The sequence below is a fragment of the Erpetoichthys calabaricus genome, chromosome 15 (genome assembly GCF_900747795.2).
Source record: "Erpetoichthys calabaricus chromosome 15, fErpCal1.3, whole genome shotgun sequence".
Taxonomy (NCBI): domain Eukaryota; kingdom Metazoa; phylum Chordata; class Cladistia; order Polypteriformes; family Polypteridae; genus Erpetoichthys; species Erpetoichthys calabaricus.
Genome location: NC_041408.2, coordinates 14,305,843 through 14,321,194, shown reverse-complemented (window position 1 = coordinate 14,321,194; position 15,352 = coordinate 14,305,843).

Sequence of the window (15,352 nt, the reverse complement as noted above, 5' to 3'; positions counted from 1 at the left end):
CGGAGAGTGGGCTGGCATTTAATTGGCAGGAAACCTGTGCCTAATGGGCCAACTTTTTGTGTTCTCTGGAGGAGAGAAGACAAGCACATTAAACTTCATTAGAGAGCCCGCCCTGTCCGTGTCCCCCTAATTGTATTAGCCACAGGAGTGAAGTGAAAGTCACAATCAGTACCATACATCGCATATATACAGTGCTAGCCATCCCCCGTGGCTCTGCCCGCGTAGTAGTGAAACCGGACAGTGAGGGGGGTCCTGCCTGGCTCTCTACTCCTGACATCACTCTTCCCCCTCCCCTCGGCCTCTGTCTCGGATTAGCACGAATATATCACTCCTGCAAGCGAACTCTGATTCTTAGCACAATGAGAGAAGTCGCAAAATCAACCGGAATGTTCAAGCACATTCTAGAAAAAAATCCAATCTAAATCCATTAAGTAGTTCTGTTATTCGCTAGTCAAGTGGATGTATTGTACACCTCGAGGCTCACAGGTTTACACAAATAAATTGGTACCGCAAACGAACTATGATACATAGCGCAATGAGAGAAGTCACAAAATCAACTGGAATGTTCAAGCAAATTCTAGAAAAAAACCCGATCTGAATCCGTTTAGTAGTTCTCTCGTGAAAAGCAGACAGACATACAGACTGACAGATAGATGTTTTTTATTTTATATACAGTGCATCCAGAAAGTATTCACAGTCCATCACTTTTTCCACATTTTGTTATGTTACAGCCTTATTCCAAAATAGATTAAATTCATTTTTTTCCTCAGAATTCTACACACAACACCCCATAATGACAACGTATTGAGGTTTTTGCAAATTTATTAAAAATAAAAAAACTGAGAAATCCCCTGTACATAAGTATTCACAGCCTTTGCTCAATACTTTGTCGATGCACCTTTGGCAGCAATTCCAGCCTCAAGTCTTGTTGAATATGATGCCACAAGCTTGGCACACCTATCCTTGGCCAGTTTCGCCCATTCCTCTTTGCAGCACCTCTCAAGCTCCATCAGGTTGGATGGGAAGCGTCGGTGCACAGCCATTTTAAGATCTCTCCAGAGATGTTCAATCGGATTCAAGTCTGGGCTCTGACTGGGCCACTCAAGGACATTCACAGAGTTGTCCTGAAGCCACTCCTTTGATATCTTGGCTGTGTGCTTAGGGTCGTTCTCCTGCTGAAAGATGAACCGTCGCCCCAGTCTGAGGTCAAGAGCGCTCTGGAGCAGGTTTTCATCCAGGATGTCTCTGTACATTGCTGCAGTCATCTTTCCCTTTATCCTGACTAGTCTCCTAGTCCCTGCCACTGAAAAACATCCCCACAGCATGATGCTGCCACCACCATGTTTCACTGTGTAGTAATAGGACTACTATTCCCATGATGCTTTGCGGTATGCCCAGGATGTTGGAAGGTTGAGAACTGCCTGCTGTTTGTTGAATAAACGTTTTCTAAGGTTGCGACTCCGTGTCCCGCGTCCTCATTATACATGGTGTCAGAAGCTACGAACTGTAAGTCTCCATTCTGTTTTAAAAGTTCGGAAGATGTTGTTATTACCGTCGCAGGACAGATGAGAGGGTGTGCGCACGGCTGTGTCAGGAAGAGTCAGCTGGTGTGAGTGAGAGTCGCTGCGAGGCACATGCAGGCGGAGGGAGACGCGCAGCAGGTGGACGCATCTGAAAGTTTGGATCCTGAACGCGAGGAGAACAGGGATTTACCAACCAGGATGGCGACAACTGTGCAAATAACTCCCCCAGGGCCGTTCGACTTTACCTGTCCCACAGACTGGCCGAAGTGGATCAGACGATTCGAAAGGTTCAGAATTGCAACAGCTCTCAATGAAAAAACGGAGGAATATCAGGTGAATTCGCTCTTATATGCCATGGGAGATGCAGCTGATGATGTTTTGGCGGTTTTACCTCTGTCTTGTGCAGATAAAAAGAAATATGACTCTGTTAAATCAGCATTTGAACAGCATTATGTGGGAAAACACAATGTTATTTTTGAAAGAGCACAGTTTAACTCAAGACGGCAACAAGAAGGGGAGAGTGCAGAGTCCTTCATCACAGCTGTACATAAGTTGTCAGAGAACTGTGGTTTTGGAGTGCTTAAGGAGGAACTTATAAGAAATAGAATTGTGGTTGGAATTAAAGACAAAAAGTTGTCAGAACAGCTACAACTGGACTCAGATTTAACACTTTCTAAAGCCATACTTAAGGTCAGACAGAGCGAAACTGTGAGGAAACAACAAACAATATTGCTCAGCAGTGTACAAGAGGAAAAAACTTCCAACATGGACGCCATACGGACAAACATGAAGAAAGCAAAGCCACAAACGTGGCAACAGACAAAGAAAAGACAAGGACCAGACAAGCTGTGTGTTAAAGAGTGTGGCCGCAGTGGGCGTAAAAATACACACTCATGGAAAGACTGTCCCGCTAGAGACGTTGAATGTCGTAAGTGTCATAAAAAGGGACATTTTGCCGTAGTTTGTCGCAATAGTGAAGCTGCAGGCTTACGTGAGGTTGTAGAATGTCAAGATAACAGCGAAGATTTTGTGTTTTTGGGAGAAGTAGGGACTGAGAGATCCAAACCATGGGTAGAAAAAGTCCTAATGAATGGGGAAAATGTTGAGTTTAAGTTAGACACTGGGGCAGACGTTACGTCCATTCCTGAGAAGTGGTACATACCAGAACGAGATGGAGCACTGCAGAAACCCCAAAAGACTCTTTTAGGGCCTGGTGGATACCCACTTAACGTGAAGGGCTGCTATAAAGCACAAATAATAGCAAAAGGCCGCAGTACATCAGAGGATATTTACCTGGTTTCAGGGCTAGTTCAGCCACTATTAAGCAGACCAGCATGTGAAGCTTTGGGCTTGGTGTATAGACTACACACAGTTATGAAGTCTGATGTAGATTTCAGAGCTGCTTATCCAGAGGTTTTTCAGGGTTTAGGCAAGCTACAAGAGTCTTACCACATTCAGCTAGAACAGGGAGCTACACCGGTGGCTCTGTCTGTCCCCAGAAGGGTCCCCCTGCCCCTCAGAGATGCAGTGCGTGCAGAGCTACACAGAATGGAAGGAATGGGAGTTATTTCTAAGGTTACTGAGCCAACAGCATGGTGTTCAGGCATGGTAGTCATCCCCAAAGTAGGTGGGAAGCCACCTAGGATATGTGTAGATCTCACACCTTTAAACGCAGTAGTAAAAAGAGAACGTCATATCCTTCCAGCAGTAGACCAAACACTAGCGATGTTGAAAGATGCTAGGGTGTTTACAAAACTGGACGCTCGATCTGGATTTTGGCAAATCCCTCTTACTCCACAGTCAAGGCCCCTCACAACTTTCATCACTCCTTTTGGGAGATATCACTTCAACCGCCTCCCATTTGGAATATCATCGGCGCCAGAACATTTTCAGAGGAGGATGTCTCAAATGCTCGAGGGCTTTGAGGGAGTCATCTGCCATGCCGATGATGTGCTTGTCTATGGCAGGGACAAACAAGAACATGACCAAAGACTTCACCGTGTGCTCCAAAAGTTTCAAAAAGAAGGACTCACTTTAAATGAAAAATGCGAGTTTGCCAAGACTGAAATCATGTTTGTGGGTCACAAGGTTTCCGCAAACGGCATTGAGCCCAACCCAAACAAAGTCAAGGCGATACAACAGCTGCCGCAACCCACATGTGTGGCAGATGTGCGACGTCTCATGGGCATGGCCAACTACCTTGCAAAGTTTGTGCCACAGCTCGCCACGATAACAATGCCATTAAAGGATCTGCAAAAGGAGAGAAATGAATGGAGTTGGGCAGAGCCCCAAGAAACAGCTTTTCAAGGACTGAAAGGGATACTAAGCTCTCCAGAAGTACTTGCTCAGTACTCTAACATGGCAGACACAAGAGTGGCAGCGGATGCATCGTCATATGGGATTGGAGCTGTTCTTACACAAAAGCAGCAAGATGGTTCATGGCGACCCATTACATACATTTCAAGAGGACTAACAGACACCGAGAGGCGCTACGCCCAAATTGAAAAGGAGGCGTTAGCTGTCACATGGGCATGTGAAAGACTGTTATCATACTTAATGGGTCTACATTTCACTTTAATGACAGACCATAAACCTCTGGTCCCTCTGCTCAGCACTAGGGGCTTGAATGATCTTCCCCCGAGGGTCTTGAGGTTTCGTTTAAGACTGCTACGCTTTACCTTTAACATCATTCATGTGCCAGGAAAGAACCTCGTCACAGCTGATGCCCTGTCTAGAGCACCGCTACCTGGTCCGCCCTCTGCAGGTGAGCTGCAGTTTGAAAAAGAGGTGGAAGTTTTTGTTGACAGTCTGGTGATCTGTCTCCCAGCCTCAGACAGGAAGTTGGAGACTGTAAAGACGGCACAAAAAGAAGATTATGTGTGTAGAAAAGTGATTGAGCACTGTTCCACTGGATGGCCAGAGAAATGCCAGCTAGACCCAGACATTAAGCCCTTTTGGCAGCATAGAATGGACTTTCATCTTGCAAACGATCTTCTGATGAAAGGACAGAGATTGGTAATACCACATATCCTCAGAACAAACATTCTAGAGCGTCTGCATGAAGGCCATCAGGGGATTTCCAAGTGCAGAGCCAGAGCTCGAGAGTCTGTTTGGTGGCCAGGCATCTCCACAGAGATTGGTCGCATGGTGGATAGCTGCGAGATATGTCAAAAACACAGGGTACAGTCTCACGAACCACTGATACCAACTCAGGTCCCAGACCGCCCATGACAAAAGGTCGGTATGGATCTTTTTGAATGGTCCAAGAGACAATACCTTCTCTTAATAGACTTTTTCTCAAGATATATTGAGGTAGTTGAGCTTAAGTGCACTTCGGCTGAAGTCACCGTTAAAGCTATCAAGGAGATCTTTGCAAGACATGGAACTGCAGAGACTGTTGTTTCTGATAACGGGCCACAGTTTTCCTCAGATCTATTCAAAATGTTTGCAGAGGAGTATCAGTTCACACATGTCACCAGCAGCCCACGTTATCCCCAAGCCAACGGGGAGGCCGAACGTGCAGTGCGGACTATAAAGGACTTGTGGAAGAAGGATCCTGATCATAGCCGAGCACTACTGGCATACAGAGCCACTCCACTGGAACATGGGTTCTCGCCAGCACAACTGCTAATGGGGAGAAACCTGCGTACGTCCCTACCCCAACCAACAGCTAAAATGGATCCTCAGTGGCCGGACCTGCTTGCTTTTCGAAAGAAGGATGAAGAAGGACGGCATCAGCAGGCAAAATATTACAACAGGAGACACAGGTCCAGACCTCTGTCACAACTCACACCTGGACAGAAGGTTTGGATCACTACAGAAGGAACTAGTGGTGCAGTTGTCAGGTCTGCCAGTACTCCCAGATCATATGTGGTAGAAACAGATAGGGGTACTTTCAGGCGAAATAGAAGCCATCTTCGACCCACAGGAACTATTACTAGGTCTGGTCGAATGGTGAAAGCGCCTGACAGAATGGATTTGTGAATTATCAGAGGAAATAACATCGCACAAGTGTTCTAAATCTAAGTGGTTGCATATGTTTTGCTGTGTGGAAAAAAAAAAAAAAAAGTGTTCATTATGTGTTGTTGGGAAAGAAAGAAAAAGGGAAAAAGGAAAAGACGATTAAAGCTAAAAGGAGGAGGTGTAGTAATAGGACTACTATTCCCATGAGGCTTTGCGGTATGCCCAGGATGTTGAAGGGTTGGGAACTGCCTGCTGTTTGTTGAATAAACGTTTTCTAAGGTTGCGACTCCGTGTCCCGCATCCTCATTATACACACTGTAGGGATGGTATTGGCCTGGTGATGAGCGGTGCCTGGTTTCCTCCAAACGTGACGCCTGGCATTCACACCAAAGAGTTCAATCTTTGTCTCATCAGACCAAAGAATTTTCTTTCTCATGGTTGATGGAGGCCACTGTGCTCATTGGGACCTTCAAAGCAGCAGAAATTTTTCTGTAACCTTCCCCAGATTTGTGCCTCGAGACAATCCTGTCTCAGAGGTCTACAGACAATTCCTTTGACTTCATGCTTGGTTTGTGCTCTGACATGAACTGTCAACTGTGGGACCTTCTATAGACAGGTGTGTGCCTTTCCAAATCATGTCCAATCAACTGAATTTACCACAGGTGGACTCCAATGAAGCTGCAGAAACATCTCAAGGATGATCAGGGGAAACAGGATGCACCTGAGCTCAATTTTGAGCTTCATGGCAAAGGCTGTGAATACTTATGTACATGTGCTTTCTCAATTTTTGCATTTTTAATAAATTTGCAAAAACCTCAAGTAAACTTTTTTCACGTTGTCATTATGGGGTGTTGTGTGTAGAATTCTGAGGAAAAAATTAATTTAATCCATTTTGGAATAAGGCTGTAACATAACAAAATGTGGAAAAAGTGATGCGCTGTGAATACTTTCCGGATGCACTGTATAGAGAGATATCTACAGGAAATACAAATCTGCGCATACATTACGCACACACATGCATCCACCTTCACAGACGTACCTAGTGTGGAATATGACCCGGACACAGACGGGCAGACACGTTGTAATCACCCCACACACATTTATTGAGGCGTTCCATATTTACAAAGTCACTACTCACAGCCCCAATACCCCTCAGTCCAGGCCAACACAATGCCTTCCCTCTCTCTGTCTTCAGACCGCCTCCTTCTCTCCTCCAGAAATCTTGTCCTTCTTCCACCCGACTCAAGTCCCTCTCTGAAGGGACCTGGATGTGCTCCAGGTGTGTTCCCGGCAATCTCCCACCGACACGCCCCAGTGTGGCGGAAGTCCCGACTGTCTCCCCAGAAGCACTCCGGGTGTCCCTGTTGCTCTTCCCCCCCAGCACTTCCGGGTGTGGTGGAAGTGCTGAGGTCCAGGGTCCTCCAGATATTGGGGTCCCCCTGGCAGTGACCACGGGCCCCTACAGGGTTGAGCTTCCCAGCTCTGTACCCGCGGCCCCCAGGGCGGTCGCCCCCTCGAGGTCTGGAGGAGGCACAAGCCCTCTTCCGATCTTCTCAGGCATCCCGGCTGGGTACCACCCCCATCCGGGTACCATACTAGATAAACATACATGTACAGTAATAATAGTAATAATTCTTTATATTTACATTGGTGCTTGAAAGTTAGTGAACCCTTCAGAATTGTCCATATTCCTTGATAAATGAGACCCAGAACATCATCAGATTTACACACTTGTCCTAAAAGTAGGTGAAGAGAACACAATTGAACAAATGAGACAAAAATATCATACTTGGTCATTTATTTATTGAGGAAATTGATCCAATGTCACAAATCTGTGAGTGGCAAAAGTGTGTGACCCTAGCATGGCAATTTGAAGGTGAGATTAGAGTCCGGTGTTGTCAATCAGTCTGAATGGGCCCCCCCTGTTTTGGGCTCTACCAAGGGCTTCATCTTCAGACACGTCTGTGCGGTATCAGTCTATCATGCCAATTGATAAAGGACACTTCAGAGGACCTCAAGAAAAACAACTGTCAATGCTCATTGTGCTGGGAAAGGCTACCAAACCATCTCTAAAGAGTTTGGACTGCACCGGTCCACAGTCCAATAGATTGTGTACAAATGGAGGAAGTTTAAGACTATTGTTACTCTCCCCCGGAGTGGTCGATCAACAAAGATCACTCCACGGGCAAGGCGTGTGATTGTCCCCAAGGTCACAAAAGAGTCAAGGGTAACTTGACGTTGGTTAATGTTCATGTACGTGAGTCAGGAGAACACCAAACAACAATGGGGTGCATGGCTGGGTTGCAATGGAGAAAGCCACTGCTTTGCTTCCCGTCTAGAGTTTGCTGATGAGTAAGCCTGAAAGCTATTTGGTGTGCAAAGCTGACAGAGAAGAATCAACAGACTGAAGGCTGTCATTAAAGCAAAAGGTGGGTGAACAAAATATTGACATGGGTGGTGATCCTTTATTAATCTCAGTAGGTCTTGTTGTTGATTGTTTATAATTTTTCTGAACTGTAGCTGTGATATCTTTCACTTGGATGTTGTAGGTTGCATTGAGTAAGCAAAGCTGGGAAGAAATATTTTTTGTGCGTGTTTTCATTTAAGGCTGCAAAGCAAAAAAAATGGGAATATTTTGAAAGGGGGGATTCTTTTCTATACCCACTGTATTTACTTTATTTTAACATAGTGTGTGACCTGTAGGGGGAACTGCAGTCTCTCAAACCTCTGAAACCACTACACAAACACAAGTCCTGGATTCAAATAAATAAGTTACTATCAATAATACCTTCACAATCTCTTCAAAATGCACACTTTCTCTTTTGCTCGTCTATTCCTCTCCTCCACACCTTCAGGTGAGCTTTATCCTCCTTCCTCCTGACACCAACTCACCTTGATGTGGCAGGGCAGTTCCTTTTATCTTGAACCCGGGAGTAAAGACTTCATTCTTTTGCAGAGATAGCGGGAGCACCACATACCCCTTTTCAGCGACCTCATGACCCCCCCATGCTCTCCCAATCCGTCTACTGAATTCATAGGAAGAGTCACTGGAGACATGCATGTCACTGCCAAGGTAAGTAAACCTCTTGACAAGGTGTTGAAGAATTTAATTTTAAATAGATAAATGTGCCATTTGTGCCCATCATTCTACACTCAATAACCCATAATGACAAAGGGAAAACATGTTTTCAGAAAGGTATACAAATTTATTAAATATTAAAAACTGAAATCTCTCATTCACTCAGACGTACAACAAAAGTGAGTGAGACACCTGAGAAAGGACAGGAATGTAGACTGAAGTGGTATGGACCTGTGAAGAGGAGGAGAGACAATCGATATCTGGGCAAAAGAATGATGGGAGTGGATGTCCAGGAGAAGAAAAAGTGAGGGAGGCCAAAGTGAAGGTGGGTGGAAGAAGTCAAAGAAGATTGGAAGGAAAAAGGGTCTGACTGGGGAGGAGGAGGTGCAGGACTGAGATGTTTGGAGAAGATTTGATCAAGCAGATCGACCCCACATAGAAGTGGGAAAAGATGAAGAGGAAGAATTACGAGATAGAAGTATTCAGACCTTTTGCTGTGACACTCCAAATTGTGCTCAGGTGCATCATGTTTGCTTTACTTCTCCTTCAGATGTGTACACAACTTGATTGGAATCCACCTGTGGCACACTGAATTGACTGGACATCAGTTAGAACATTAGACCATTAGAACACTCTAGTCGAGAACAGGCCATTCAGCCCAACAAAGCTCGCCAGTCCTATCCACTTATTTCTTCCAAAAAAACATCAAGTCGAGTTTTGAAAGTCCCCAACGTCTTACTGTCTACCACACCACTTGGTAGCTTATTCCAAGTGTCTATTGTTCTTTGTATGTAAAGAAAAACGTCCTAATGTTTGTGCGAAATTTACCCTTAACAAGTTTCCAACTATGTCCACGTGTTCTTCATGAACTCATTTTAAAATAACCGTCTCGATCCAGTGGACTAATTCCACTAATTTCAGTTAGTGTAGGTAGGGTCACATAATTCACAATGCAGGTCAATGCAAAAACAAAACTGCGTGTAGACCTCAACAACCAAAGTGTGGTGTGGCATCAATCAGGGCAAGAGGATTGCACCATTTCTAAAGCTATAAGTGCTCCCAGAAATGAAAGAAGTCTGGAGCCACCAGGACTCTACCTGGCCAAACTATGTAACCGGACAAGAAGGGCCCTGGCCAGAGAGGTGATCAAGAACCCTTCTGAGAGTACATTGATGAACAAAAACTGCAAATGTTTCCATTTAAAATGAAATGTACGACACAATAAAGTGTGCAGAAAGTGAAGGGTTCTGAACGCATTCTAAAGAAACTGTACAATAAAATAGAGACACAATCCTTACATAAATACGCCTTTATCAGTCTTGGTGGCATCTGCTGCTTATTTTAGGCAAAGGAACACAGAATAGTGACTTGCAGGCCCTAATATTATATTGTGTATGCAGTGTGTCCATAAACCTTCAAAAGCACAAAAAAAATAATTTAACAAAATAGGGAAAATGCTCAAAAGAGTAAAACGGAATTGCCTAAAAGGCAATCCTAAATGAAGAAGACCCCAAAAAAACACAATCCAAAAGCAAAATCTGAGAACAAGAGAAGAAAATCTACAAAAACAATGCAATACTCAGCTCAGTAATCCTCTACCGCAGGGATCTCAAACGTCAGTACTGGAGGGCCACAGTGGCTGCAGGTTTTCATTCTCACCCTGACTAGTTTTTGTGGCTAATTAACTCTGTTTCCATTCATTTTAATTGACTTGTTTTTTAAGATTTGTTCCCCTGAATTTCTCCATCGTTCCTCTGAATCGTTTCATTCTTTCTTTAAATAGAAATGAAATGTGCAGTGAGTGAGCCAACAGAAGACCAACTAAGTCAGGGCCTCAAACTCCAACCAAATTCACTCCAACCAGTTGCTTCATTAAGCACCGAGTCTCGTCGTTAATTAAACCCGTTCTTTAACTCCATGGCTTGTTGCTGCTCTCGTGGTGCATTAGCAGACATTTGTGAAACTGGTGATTTTCTCTTTTCTAAGAGCTCTGGTCAAATGTTTTGGGGACTTGAGCAGATCAACATTCCTGAGATCTTCACCTTTGTTTATTTCCAGATATTGTATGAAGGTCACAGTTTGCAGGTCCTGTTTTGGCTCATTTTGTATCTCATTATTGTTTGACAGCTAGTTGAGGAAAAAGAAACAATTGAGGGGGTCTAAGACGTCAAGAGCAAGTCAATTAAAATGAATTCAAAAGAAGTTAATTAGCAGCAAAGACGGGACACTAATTAAGAAAAGGGTGAGAATGAAAACCTGCAGCCACTGCAACCCTCCAGGACTGGAGTTTTAGAACTCTCCTCTACATTAGGGGTTCTCAAAGTCAGTCTTGGGGGGCCCACTGGGGCTTCAGGTTTTTGCTTCAACCAGATTCATAATCAGTGACCACTGCTAACACTGATCTCATTTAATTAGCTGGTATATTTTTTCTCTTCTCTTATTCTTTATTAAGAAAGCACAGCGGCATGATTTTTACATTTATTATAAGACATTTACAAATATTTCCATTTTCGCTATAGATTTAAATGCTTAATTCACTTTTATTGATTTCATTCTATTTTGTCTTTTCTCTGTGCAGTTTTCCCCCTTCGTTGTATCTTAATAATGACAATTAAAAACGAGCAAAGCAGACACCCAGGCTAACAACACTGAATCATGAAAGGCTGCCACTACTTTAGCATCAGACCCACTAATTACCGTATGTACTCGCAGATAAGTTCTCCCACAGATAAGCCAGGACTTGCTTTTACAGTATAATTTCTGGTCTTTTATAATGTTGGCCGTATAAGTCGAATGCGGAAAACTCCCGCTATTTGGTATAAGGGATTATGATATGCCAATGCCCACCCGAGAGAGTAACCATGGAGCACATGGACTGTATCAGCGTGTGCTCCTAACCTCTCTCTATTGTGCCTACGTGACCACACGGTAATACCCGCACTACTCTGAAGCGATGTTTGCACTGGGTGTGGGATATTTTGTATCCCACACCCTCATACACTTTTATCGTAAGAGCATCCCTTATCTACAATGGAGCGTTCGATCAGAAGAAAATATGAAGCTGGTTTTAAATTAAACGTCATTGAAGTAGCGAAAGAAATTGGTAAATGTGCAGATGCAACAAAATTCGATGCGTGTGAGAAACTGATATGAGATTGAAGAAGGCAAGAAGATGTAAAAAAAATTAAGTGTCACATTTCTGAACTGGCGTATAAGTCGGGGTCTGATTTTATGATCGATTTTTCGGGTTTCAAGTCCCGACTTATACGTGAGTATATACAGTAGAAAAAAATGGATCAATTAAACAATTAGAACACCCGGAAAAATAGAATGAACATCAAGATGAAAGTATTGTTAAAAAGAAAAAAAAATACATTATTCCCATATAACTGCTTAGTAGATTTTAATATATATATACATTGGAACATCGGTTCACGAACATCTCGGTACACGTACAAATCGGTTTACGACCAAAAAGTTCGCCACACTTTTGCCTCGGTTCACGACCACACACTCGGTATACGAACAAGCCAGTTTCCCTTGCGGTTTGTACATGTTCAGTCTCTCCCTGTGCATTTCCTGTGCAGCGAGCAAGAGAGAGAGCAAGAGAGTGCGACACACACACACACACACACACACAGGCAGCACAATGGAGAGAGCCGCGCACACACACAGGCAGCGCGAGACAGAGACAGATGCGCGCACACAGGCGAGAGAGGGGCGCGCACACACACAGGAGCGTGCTAAAGAGACACACACACAGGCGCTCCAGGCTCGCAAAAGAGAGAGACACACACACACAGGCGCGCGAGAGAGAGCGAGTGGGCGAGCGAGAGAGGGAGGTCTGGACACATAAGGTAGAGAAGGCTTGATTTTGTTTTCAGTTCTGTTTACAGCGATCGGTTCATAGCCTGCATTGTTGCAATGTTACTTTTCTTGGTGGTTTATTAAATTACGGATTTTTCAAATGTTCATTTTTTCCCCGGTGCTTAAAACTCGTTAAAAAAAAGTGTTTTTAGCGAGCGGTTCCTAGCACTATAGCACAAACTATTGCAGTATTAGTTTTCTCTGTTATTCAATGTTTTTACATTTAATTTACTATTACGCTGTGCATTCTATGGTATAATTAACTATATTTGTGCTTAAAAATTAAAAAACATATATATATTTACATACAGTTCACACGGTCTGGAACGGATTAATTGTATTTACATACAATCCTATGGGGGAAATTGCTTCGGGTCACGACCAAATCGGTTTACGACCAGAGTTTTGGAACGAATTATAGTCGTGAACCGAGGTTCCTCTGTATTATTTTAACAAACTTTTCTAATTTCTATATTGTTCCCAAAACACAGAATTTGGGCAATAACAGTTCACTTAACTAGCCCAGGATTCCAATTAAAAACAGAAGCTGGTTGGAACAAAAACCCGCAGCCACTGGGGGTCCCCAGGACCGACGTTGAGAACCCCTGCTCTACAGGACCGCTCCTGTTCACAGGCGTTCACAGTGAGAGGGCGGATCTGGAAGTGGTGATGTCAGAGTGGCCCCGCCTTCTGGGGGCTCCGCCTACAAAGCTCACAGACCATCAGAACATTTAAAGAGACAGTACATAACTACAAATATAACAGAAAATATATAAAAAGCATGAAAATAACCACTCAAGATATCTAAATACCAGAAGGTTAAAAATGAAAAATTTCAGACGTAAATATATAATAAGGTATCATTTTAAAATTGATTGCAAATTTGATGCTATTCTTTGTTTTTCATCCTTAATTAAGGATCTGGCACTCAGTCAGAGGGTGAAAATCATAACAGGTTTCTGTTACAACTGACAATATTTAAAGTTTAAACATTTAAACTGCAACACACATTTCAAAATTTCAAATATCTGATGTGTCTATTCTTCTTTATTACCTTGAGAAGTAAACACTGGTCTACAAAATAATATTTTTTGTTTGCTACTGGCAACTTCAGAGCAGCTCTCGATTAAGTTTCTTACACTGATTTCATATATGAATTAAGCTAGCACGTCAGGTTTTTGAGATACACATCACTGCCGTTTTGACACTTTTGAATATCAATATAATATATCAACATGATATCTGGAGTTTGGACTCTGTCCCACCAAAATTGTTTGATGTGTTTATTCTGAAAACAAATCAGAAGACGATACCAGAGACACTTTAAAACATGTTTATGTCAATTTACCTCAATATAAAAGTGAGGTCAGTGTGCTCAAAATTGTCTGAGGCCCTCGCTTCTGCGCTTGTACTGCACATCCGTCTCTCTTTGCATGAACCAACAGTCGTCACCCATCATGCTCGGAGTGAGTTTTCCCCCGATATCGGTTTTCCATCACCTTTATATCGTGATGAAATCTTTCCCCATGCTCATCTCTGACATCGCTTAGATTTGGTGGAAAAAAGTCGAGATGAGAATGTAAAAAAATGCGTCTTCAGTGACCTTCTGGCTCCTGTAAGCTGATATACTTTCAGCAGGTTCTCCACAAGCTCAGTATAATTCTCTGCTCTGTGACTGTCAAGAAAATTCTGGACAACCCGCACAAATGAGGGGGCTGAATTTTGAACTCATCGTCAAGCATCAGTTCACGGATTTCAGGGCCAACAAAAACACATTCCCTCATTTTGGCTTCACTTTTCTGGAGACCAAACTTATTTATTAACTACTGAAACGCATCGCCTTTACTGTCCGGTCATCCTAGTAGTCCAAGACCTGGAACATCATAACTAAAAAACGGGACGTGCTGGACGAAAACGGTTTTCAGATTTGGAGTCAGCAAGTGAAATTTGTTAACGTACAGATGAAAGAATCCCAGTAGCAAAATGCTTGTTGACCAGAGAAATCATTTCATGTCTTATGAGCCCCCCGATTTAGGGTGGCTCACGCTAATTCAGATTTGTTTTTGAGAATAGTATTCCAGCATAACGGGGGTCCTCCTGAAGACAGATCAGTCTGCCATGCAGAAACACATCGGAGGGGTTTGCAAAGTAAGGACTAAACTACAAGTAACGATAACAGCCGCAGGAACTACTACTACTGCTAAGGGGAGGGAGTCAAATCAAACGTGGGACTTGGACTCCATTTTCCAAAGCATGATAGCTAAAAAACAAAGAGGGTAACAGAGGCGGGCATTTCTTGTGGCACTCCACCCCATTTCCATTAGCACCATCAGAGACTGCTGTCTATATGAAGGCCTGCCCGGGCACTCAGTACTTTATACCCCTGAGGTGCCCAGTGGCCCATTTCACTTACTCACAGATCACCTTCAGAACTTCAGACTCGAGCAATGGGCACGGCCAGCTTGTCTTCAGTTTGTCCTCTTCAGTGCTGAAAAAGCGTGTGATTTAGCGTGATGGAGACACAGCTGAGACAATGCGACACGAGGCAGCTGTGAGGTTCATTTCAAAGCTTGCCATGGCATCATCTTGGCCTGGCTCTGCCTTGTCCCTAGCAGATCTTCTAAGTGCCAGGCCTGGATTCAGCCCTTTGCAGCAGAGCAGAAGTCTTCAGCTTTAAATTGCTGAATTGCCTTGTGTCTCTTTGGCTTTAGAAAAGCGACACGTGAATTCAGGGGGAAAAAGAAAAAGACACTCAAAAAAATCCAAAAAAGCTAATTAGGTCAGAAATGCAAAGTCTATGTCGGCTCATCTTAACAAAAAAAGAAAAGCTGACAGAGACAACGTTTGTGGTGCCATGTGCGCTGTTACCGTGTGATTTATGATACCTCGATTGGTTTTAAAACGTGTTTGCATTGCGGCA